The sequence below is a fragment of the Vicia villosa genome, linkage group LG4 (assembly GCF_029867415.1).
Source record: "Vicia villosa cultivar HV-30 ecotype Madison, WI linkage group LG4, Vvil1.0, whole genome shotgun sequence".
Classification (NCBI taxonomy): domain Eukaryota; kingdom Viridiplantae; phylum Streptophyta; class Magnoliopsida; order Fabales; family Fabaceae; genus Vicia; species Vicia villosa.
Window position 1 is genome coordinate 39,278,589 of NC_081183.1, and position 9,251 is coordinate 39,287,839.

The 9,251-nt window shown below is 30.3% G+C and overlaps 1 long non-coding RNA gene across 7 annotated transcripts; it reads right to left on the reverse strand.

Moving 5' to 3' along the window:
- Positions 1-392: 392 nt before the first annotated feature.
- LOC131594732 (uncharacterized) lies at positions 393-4,723 on the reverse strand. Of its 7 annotated transcripts, none has more exons than XR_009281473.1 (4): positions 4,369-4,723; positions 4,067-4,257; positions 3,495-3,991; positions 393-3,390 (listed from the first exon to the last, which is right to left on the reverse strand). It is a non-coding gene; the product is annotated as an uncharacterized LOC131594732 (long non-coding RNA). The 7 variants fall into 7 exon arrangements; XR_009281477.1 differs by having other exon boundaries at positions 393-3,385; positions 3,495-3,574; positions 3,754-3,991; positions 4,067-4,723; XR_009281475.1 differs by having other exon boundaries at positions 3,495-3,574; positions 3,754-3,991; positions 4,067-4,723.
- Positions 4,724-9,251: the final 4,528 nt, after the last annotated feature.

The window sequence follows — 9,251 nt, forward strand, 5'->3', positions numbered from 1 at the left end:
TATGGGAAAAAAAATTTGGATATCAAAATTTCAAAAAATCACTTAATTTTGAAGCTATTTTAAATAGATTTTCATAAAAATCATTTTTGAAATACAACTTTTTGAAAAAATTGTGATTTTGACTAAGTTTTGGTCTTCAATAATGTGTGTTTATGTTATAAGATGTCAAATTTAGTATTTCGTTTTAGAAAAAACAAATATAAAAAAACTTGTAATATTTTGAAAAACGGTTTTGAAAAATTTATTTCTAAAAATAGAAAGAAAAAAATCTATTTTTTTAAAACTGAAACAAACCGATCCAATATAAGAGTATGTTTGGTAAGACAAAAAAAAGAGCTTTTAGCTTTTAGCTTTTAGCTTTTCAGCTCGTATTAATAAAAAAACTCTGTTTGGTAACTCTATTTTAGCTTTTAGCTTGTAGCTTTTTTACTAGCTTTTAGCTTTTTTTTCAAAAGCTATTTGAAGTAGCTTTTGAGCTTGTAGCTTTTAGCTTGTGAGTTTTTCTTCCATTAATACCCTTATTATTTTAACTAAAATATATTATTACCCTCATTAATTAAAATGCCATTAATGGCATTTTGTATCTATCAGCTAATGAAACAGCTAATTTACCAAACACTCACATTAGCTTATCAACTATCAGCTACCAGATAAAAGCTACCAGTTACCAGCTAAAAGCTACCAGCTATCAGCTAGTTTTACCAAACAGAGCCTAAAGATTAATTTATCTTATTTTAATTGCAACTAAACACTAAATTTAAATATAAGATATAATTGTTACTTTTTGTCTCTACATGAGATAAACACATGGACTAAAACTCATATTAATCGTTATCCCGTATTTAATTTGGAAAGAAGTGTCATACGAAATCACCATCACTAGTACTGTCGAAAGGGGGAAAATGTGTAGCAACAAGAATTTCTCAATCACTTTTTTTCGTTGAGACATTAATATCCTGTTAACATATTTAGACGCTGCGGATATAAAGCTGGTTTGAAAAACTAATTCTGAAAAAGACTATAAGCCCACCATGACTTTTATTGGATTGAGCTTTATAATGTAATTAATTATGACCACTTTTTTCTATGTAGGTTGTTGAGATTTCAATATCATGTTAACATTTTTATATGCCGCTGATATTAAGAACACGTGGGCGAAGAAAAGTGATTGTGTAGATGACTATGCACTTACTACAATGATTTTGATAGGTTTAAGATATATATTAGATGAGATCAAGAGGAAAACTATTGTTGAAAAACCGCAACTTAGCGCTTAGTTATGAGTTATGACTTATGGATCCATTGAATAATTTTCCTACAAATTTCTTTCCATTACTACACCTTGCTTTGTCATGAGATTCTAAATAATAACTTGAAAGATTTATTTTGGGAGGTATATCTAATTTTAATCTCTATAAAGAAATGTTATGAATGTAGATCATTATTAGCGATTAGGTTTAGACTCTGTTTGGTAAAACATGTTTTCGAGCTTAGTTTATGTCTTATGTTTTATAAACTTTTTCGAGCTTAGTTTATGTCTTATGTTTTATAAACTCATATGATAAATTATATCTGTTTGGTAACGGTCTTTTCATCACGAGCTTATAGCTTATTTTTCAGACGCTATTTCAAATAGCGCTTTAGCTTATGTCTTATAGCTTATTATTTTTTTCTTTCTTTTTTATCCTTATTATTTTAATTAAAATTCATTTTTAACCCTTATAATTTATTTTAATTTAAAATAAAATAATTATATATTAAATATCTTTTATGTCATTATACATTTATAAGTTAATTGAACCGCTAATTTTACAAACACTTCAATTAGCTTATAAGCTATTAGTCTCAACCATCTGCTATAAGCCATAAGCCATCAGTCATAAACTATAAACTATCAACTAGCTTATCAATCAACCGATATTTTTACCAAACTGACCTTTAATATTTTTTCTCCCGTATATTAAATTTGGGATTATTTTGGTCATTAATTTAAAAATGAATCAATAATATAGATTTTAAAAATATAGATTAGTCCGTTAATAATATAGATATTTCAAAATGACTAATCTATATCATAAAAAATAATCCATAATATAGATTTTAATTAATATTTTAATTAAAGTTATAACTATATTATTACACTACAAGAAAATTGACTTTTAGTGACACTCAAAATTCGTCACTCAAAGTCAATAATCTATAGGTAAATGTCTATATGACTTTGAGTGACACCCCATTTGGCGTCAATTATAAGAGGGTGTAATGTGACGATAAATTGAATGGCACAATAGCTTTTAGCTACGGCTAAACTTTTTTCTACTGTTACAATGAATGTCACATATACTATGCTAGTATTACAAATAATAGAAACTTATATCTACGGATTATTTTCTTTTAGGTGTCACTAAAACATTAAAAATATAATTTTATTATATTAAAATATAATAAATTAACATTTTAATATAATTGAGAAATATTACTAATATTAAAATAAAATTTACTTATTTTAAATGTTTTAGAATGCATTTTAAATGATAGCAAAGTTAAATAGCTAAATTTTAACTATTATATTATTTTCTTATAAATTCAAAAAATTCAAAATAGAAAGTTTAATTTTATATAATATAAATAAAAACTAATTACAAAAACAAAATCATATACATCTTATGTATCAAACAACTCCTCCATGTTCCTATTTTCTATATTTGAATTTTCATATAAAATAAAAAATCCCTACTTCTTATATTGTATGTTAGTGTATCCACAACTATGAACTTTCATGTGTCTCTTTACTTTTCACTTTCACTTTCACGTGTCTCCATCTAAAGTCATATAAACTGTTCTTGAAATAATAAAAAAATATTAATCAAAATTAATTTTTAGACAAACAAATCAATTAATTTAATGAATAGTTTTATATAGCATTATAAACCAATTTAACATATGTTACTAGTCTAAAATCAATTCAGCAAGATAATTTTATTCAAAAAAAGTTACATACATCAACTTTAAGCAGCTAAACTCAAAGAAACTATAGATTAACTCTAGGCAGCTAACTCGAAGAAACTATAGATTGTTTAGAATTGGACGTTTCAATAAATTCTCAAATATAGAGAAAAACATTCTAACATGATATGTTCATACAAGCACAAAATTTATAAACATTTAACTAAAAATTAGAACCAAGCAAGAGGCAAGAATACTCAATATACCTTTAACTAAAAAATATTAATGTTGATAAAAAAGACTCATACCAAACAAATATTTAGTTTTTACCAAAATTTGAACATAGCTTTTGGTTTTAGCATTCACCCAGTCCCTCCTCACTGCAAATGCTTTAAGGACAAGACATATTTCTTCACGTTTGTTGATCCACATGCCAAAACTGTCCTACATTAATCCCTCAGATATTAAGGCATTCCTCCCGGGCCAAAAATTGAAATTGACAGAAATCACAAATACAATAAGAAACTAAAAAATCAATGACAGAGAACCTGCATATGTCAAGATGCGCATCTATTCTCTGCTCTGCTTCTGCACTTGCTTTGCGCACATCCTCAAGGGTAGATACCAACTTAGGTAACAAACAAAATTGCGTCAACGGAAAAATTAATAAACAAAATGTGCAGCTACAACAGCAAGGTAATCAGTGCTAACCTATATGTTAAAATTAACCAAATCTGCTGACCTATATGTACTTTTATTCTCTAATAGTAGTCACATAGAACACAAGCTAATAAACAAACTAAAAACCTTTTTTCAAAGATGTCGGTGCTACAGAGGTTTTGACGGACATATACATGTCGTTGAATTTTCTGTGAGCTTGTTAATTGTTATATATTCAAAGATCCTAAGATGCTATGCAAAATATGTTGATTGATACCGGTCAACAAGTAGCAGCAATAACTTGACATTCGCCATGATACTGAAGATATTGTACTAATCATTTTTAGACATAGAAATGCAGAAGATACGATGCCTTATGACGAACCTGTAACAATTATAGTTGTAAGTCAAATTACACAGTAACAAAATTAATCGATTAAAAATAAAATATTCCACTCACCTTTGATGCGTATGCTCGTAGGTCAGTCGCTCAAATTAAGGTAGAACAATATCTAAGAAAAGAACAGAACATCTCGTAGATTTCTGGATTGTCTTCACCAAACGAGTTATAAGTAAATGTATATTTTGAAGAAATTGCAACTTTTATCTTTGAAGTTAATTTCATCAAGTGATTTGAGAATCTCTTCTGCACTGTTGGCCCGAGGAAAGAACATGTAAATATCAAGTAATGCAAAATTTCACTACCAAAACTTTTATATGCACAAACATAAATAAATTTGATGGCAAGGGTAAGGATCATACTTCGTCAAAAGAATAAATAAGGCTTTGATAGGCAATAGAGCTTCTAAGTTGCTTAAAATGAGAACTATCTTTTGAAACACATTAAACAGTCTTGGTATAATTCAAATCCTTCAAACTCTGCAGATCCAAGACAGCAAGAATAAGAGAAATTAAGCGAAGATTGCTTATGGACATGATCTAGAAAATAGTTATCAACAATCAATACTATCTTTTGAAACACATTCAACAGTCTGGATACAATTCAAATCCTTCGAGACTCTGCAGATCCAAGACAGCAAGAATAAGAGAAATTAAGCGAAGATTGCTTATGGACATGATCTAGAAAATAATTATCAACAATCAATACACTGCTGTTGCTTACCTTATCCGACAATAAGAAGTGACAAATCTGATCCAGGCTTTAATATTTTGGGGTGGACCTCCATGGTTAGAATCTAAATAAAATGACATGTATTGTTCTTAGAAGCATGGTAATAGGTATGGCAAGATATTTGCATTCCAATTTCAATAATGCAAACATCTCTAAATTAAGTGCAATTGAAAAAGAAATAAGATACATGGAACAAAAATAATTAATGAAAATATAGAAATATTCTGGCTCTATTGTGCTGACACTCAACATATCTTTATCTCTTACGGAAAGAAAATATGTCTCCCACAATGCATAAATAAACAAGAGATACCTGAACTTTCATGCTCAGCGCTGGATGAACACTTAAAGAGGAACCCGTAAATGTTAAGAGCGCTTCTTAAATCTGAGTACTCTGGAAAACAATCAATTTTGATATAAAGTTGATCAACCTATTAAAGAATGAACATGAGTAGTAACAATTTAATATTATTGGAAAATAAAGGCATTGAGATAAACAAGTTTACCTCTTTTCTAGAAGAGAGAATTGAGCACCAATAGTCATCGGAAGAATTTTGGAGTTCTTCTTTTGATGAGTATAACACTGAAATAACCAAGCAAAACAGATGCATGACAACCATGCTCACATCATTAACATGAAAGAAGCTGTGATTTTACTTACTTGTGTTAAAGGCCCAAATAGCTATGGGTTTTTCAACATGGCAGGAAAGGAAAGCCAATTTTGAAAGCCAACCATTGACTAATAAACTTTCAAGAAAGCTATCTCCTGAAATAACACACTGTATTAACTGAGATTATAATTTACAAAGAGGTAAGTCAGTTTCATCTGATAGCATATATAAGCAGTATCCTCATATAACTGCCTCTTAGAATGGACTTGTTTGACCTTATCATATTTGTGATACTCTGTTGGAAATCTTACGAAAACAGACTATAACATGTCCAAAAGTTGGTTTCAGTGTATTTTCATAAGCTACCTAAGATAGATTGTGAAAACAGTTTGAACCCTTCACGGTTAACAAGAACTAAAGACTTAAATTTTATCAACTCAATCAATGATACTATTTATGGCATGTAATATTTTTGGTAATACCATGCACACCTAATACAAAATCGGCATTGAAATGAAAAACTTGCTTACTAATTGGCATTTGAATTCAATAAACAAACACAAAAAAAGAGACAAATATAGTAAGTAATTTGAAGTTGTTAACAAGTCATCACCATAATGAATAACAAGTAAAGGAAATAATTTAAACTATGTTACCAATGACATCTCTATATTAGACTAAGTAGATCAAGTTGTAGCAGCCACAACAAATTCAGAAGAGAAAAAATGAACAATTATTAATTTCTTTTAAGGCTTGGAATAGTTTTAAGGCAGTCAGATACACAGAGTTATAGAATTTTAATGACCTAGAACTTATAACCATGACAAATATCTATGACACAAATTTATGTGTAGAATCTATAGATACGAACCACGTTAGCCAATAGAGGGGCAGTTGTCTATGAAACAAATTTTTCCATTGGCTTGTATATGAGAGACTGATTGGTGTCAAGGTATGTGGATTGCGAAAATAATAACCGTTTCGTCATTTGAGGTCGTGGTGGCCGGAAAAGGAGGAGATTGAGATACGACAGTGATAACGTGAAAACACAATTGATTTGGTTCTTTAGAAAGGCCATGAGATGATGCGTATGAATATCAAATTTATTTTTCTATTGGAGGAGGTGGTGGCCGGAGTTAGGTTCGGAGAAGGGACGACGACTAGGGTTTTGGAGAGACGGAGAAGAGAGAGTTGATATACGCTGAAGAAAGAAGAAAAAGACATGAGGAATATTTTGTATTTTATTATTAAAAAAATATTTACAAAAAAATATATTTTTAAATTATATTATTGAGGTTAAAGGTAGTGCACCGACAGTGTAAAATAATTTTACACTGTCATCCAATTGGGATTCACCAATCAGCCATATCACATAACTTTTTTTAAAATAATAGTATGACTTGGCACTTAACATGATCGTGATTGGTTGATAGTGTAAAATTAGTGTATATTCTTTTTTTTCTCTTATAAATTAATGAAATATTATTACTCTTATGTATAGACAATATAGATAATTTATAAACTATCTATATTTATGCAAGAAATATCTGTAGCTATATAGTGTCGCTTATTATTGTTGTCACTAAATATGGGCGTCACCGTATGACAATTTTCTTGTAGTGTAAAAATGTATTTAGAAATATCTTAATTTTAATGTAAGATACTAGCGTTGAGATTAATTTATTTTATTTTATTTGCTACTAAACATTAAATTTAAATTTAATTTTTCTATATTGCAGGTTCATACTCGTTTCTCACATGATGTTCATGGATAATTATAACTATCAAGTAAGTTGATTTAACTGAATAATTAATAATTATTAAATACTAAATTTAAATCTAAGTGTTTTGGTCTAGGCCGAGCAGGTCCACTTATGTTCGGGACTGAACAGGCCTAACCTTGAGCTAAGGCCGAGCATGTCAATTTACGCTCCAGGCCCAATAACACACACACTAGTCGTTACCCGCATCAAACCTACGTGTTCACTAAAAAGCACGTGGTCCAACCCACTAACGCAGGATTCGAGCAACTCCCTCCGAACGTTACGCTCTGTCTAACCAGAATGTGAGTCAGTTGTTGACTCAGTCCTACCACGTAGGATTTTGGCAGTTTTCTAGCACGTGGGCCTCCAATAGATCGACTCAATTACGAAATCTTGGTTCAACGTTGAGGCTATAAATACCCTCATTAGAGGGTCAGGTATTCATAATTTATTCTTACTCTTATATTGTATTTGCACTCTAATTGCTCTCTCTTATCACTTTGACATCGGAGTATTTTGTAGGTATACCCCAGTTTGCAGAAGTCTAACATGTTGTAGACTTTGACAATTCAGGTGAGATCACTAAGATATAATTGTCATTTCTTGTATCTACATGAGATAAAACATGGACTTATTAAAACTCCAATTAAGCTTTATACCATATTCTATTCGGAAAGAAATGTCAACGAAATCACTATCACTAGTACTGTCGACCGGGGGAAAATGTGTAGCAACATGAGACATTAACATATTTAGACACTGCTGATATAAAGAAAAGTGGGCGAAGAGAGCTGGTTTGAAGAAAACTAATTCTGAAAAAGACTATGACCCCTCCTTGACTTTTATCGGATTAAGCTTTATATTGTAATTAATTATGACCACTTTCTTCTGTGTAGGTTGTTGAGATTTCAATATCAGGTTAACGTTTTTATATGCCGCTGATATTAAGAACAAGTGGGCGAAGAAAAGTGTAGATGACTATGCACTTACTAGTTACTACAATGATTTTGATAGATTTAAGATAAATAGTGGATGAGATCAAGAGGGAAACTATTGTTGAGAGACCGCAACTTAGCATTAATTATGATCAATTGAATAATTTTACTAAAAATTTCTTTCCATTACTACATCTTGTTTTATCATGAGATTCTAAATAATAACATGAAAGATTTATTTTGAGAGGTGTATCTAATTTGAATCTCTATAAGCAAATGTTATGAATTTAGATTATTATTATTTGTATTGCTGCAGCTTCTTCCAAATCGAGAGTAGACAAAACTTTTGGCCAATTTGTTTGAGTGTTCAGTGAGATTGACTTAACGCAACCTATCAATTACAATGTGCTAGTTGAACGGAATGCTTCACTTTCTTTTTTGATATTGAGTACAAGAACATACCTTGAAGGATAGAAAAACACTTTGAAAGGGGGGATTTGAATAAGTGTGACTTAAAAAACTTGTAAGATAAAAACAATGAACACAATTATTTTTATCCTGGTTCGTTGTTAACGAAACTACTCCAGTCCACCCCCTTAGAGTGATTTACCTCAACTGAGGATTTAATCCACTAATCCAACTGATTACAATGGTTATCCACTTAGAAAACTTCTAAGTCTTCTAGAGTATACAGATCACAACTTGATCACTTTAGGAATTCACCACTTAGACAACTTCTAAGTCTTTTAGAGTCTACTGATCACTCTAGGAACCTTTTACAATTAATGTAAAATAATGTTTACAAGAGTATGAATTGCTTCTTATAAAGCTATAATCACAACCGTGATATTTCTCTTAAGTTCTAAGCTTAACACTCACTAAATATTACAAGAGTTTGTGAGGTTGAAGATGAAGTTTGTGAGCTTTGAATTTGACAGCGTTTTGGTATTTTGCGTAAGAGTTCTCTTACTGCTTCTGATCAGAACTTCTATATTTATAGGCGTTTGAGAAGATGATCGTTGGGTTGCATTTAATACATTGCGTGAATAGTACAACTTTGCATTTAATGTTTCACACTTTTGTCAACTACCTCGAGCCATGCTTTTGCTGCTTTTACTGACTTTGCCTTTTGTAGCTTCTAACGTTCCTTTTGTCAGTCAGAGATTATACTTAATAGCCTATCATCTTGTACTTACTTCTGGAC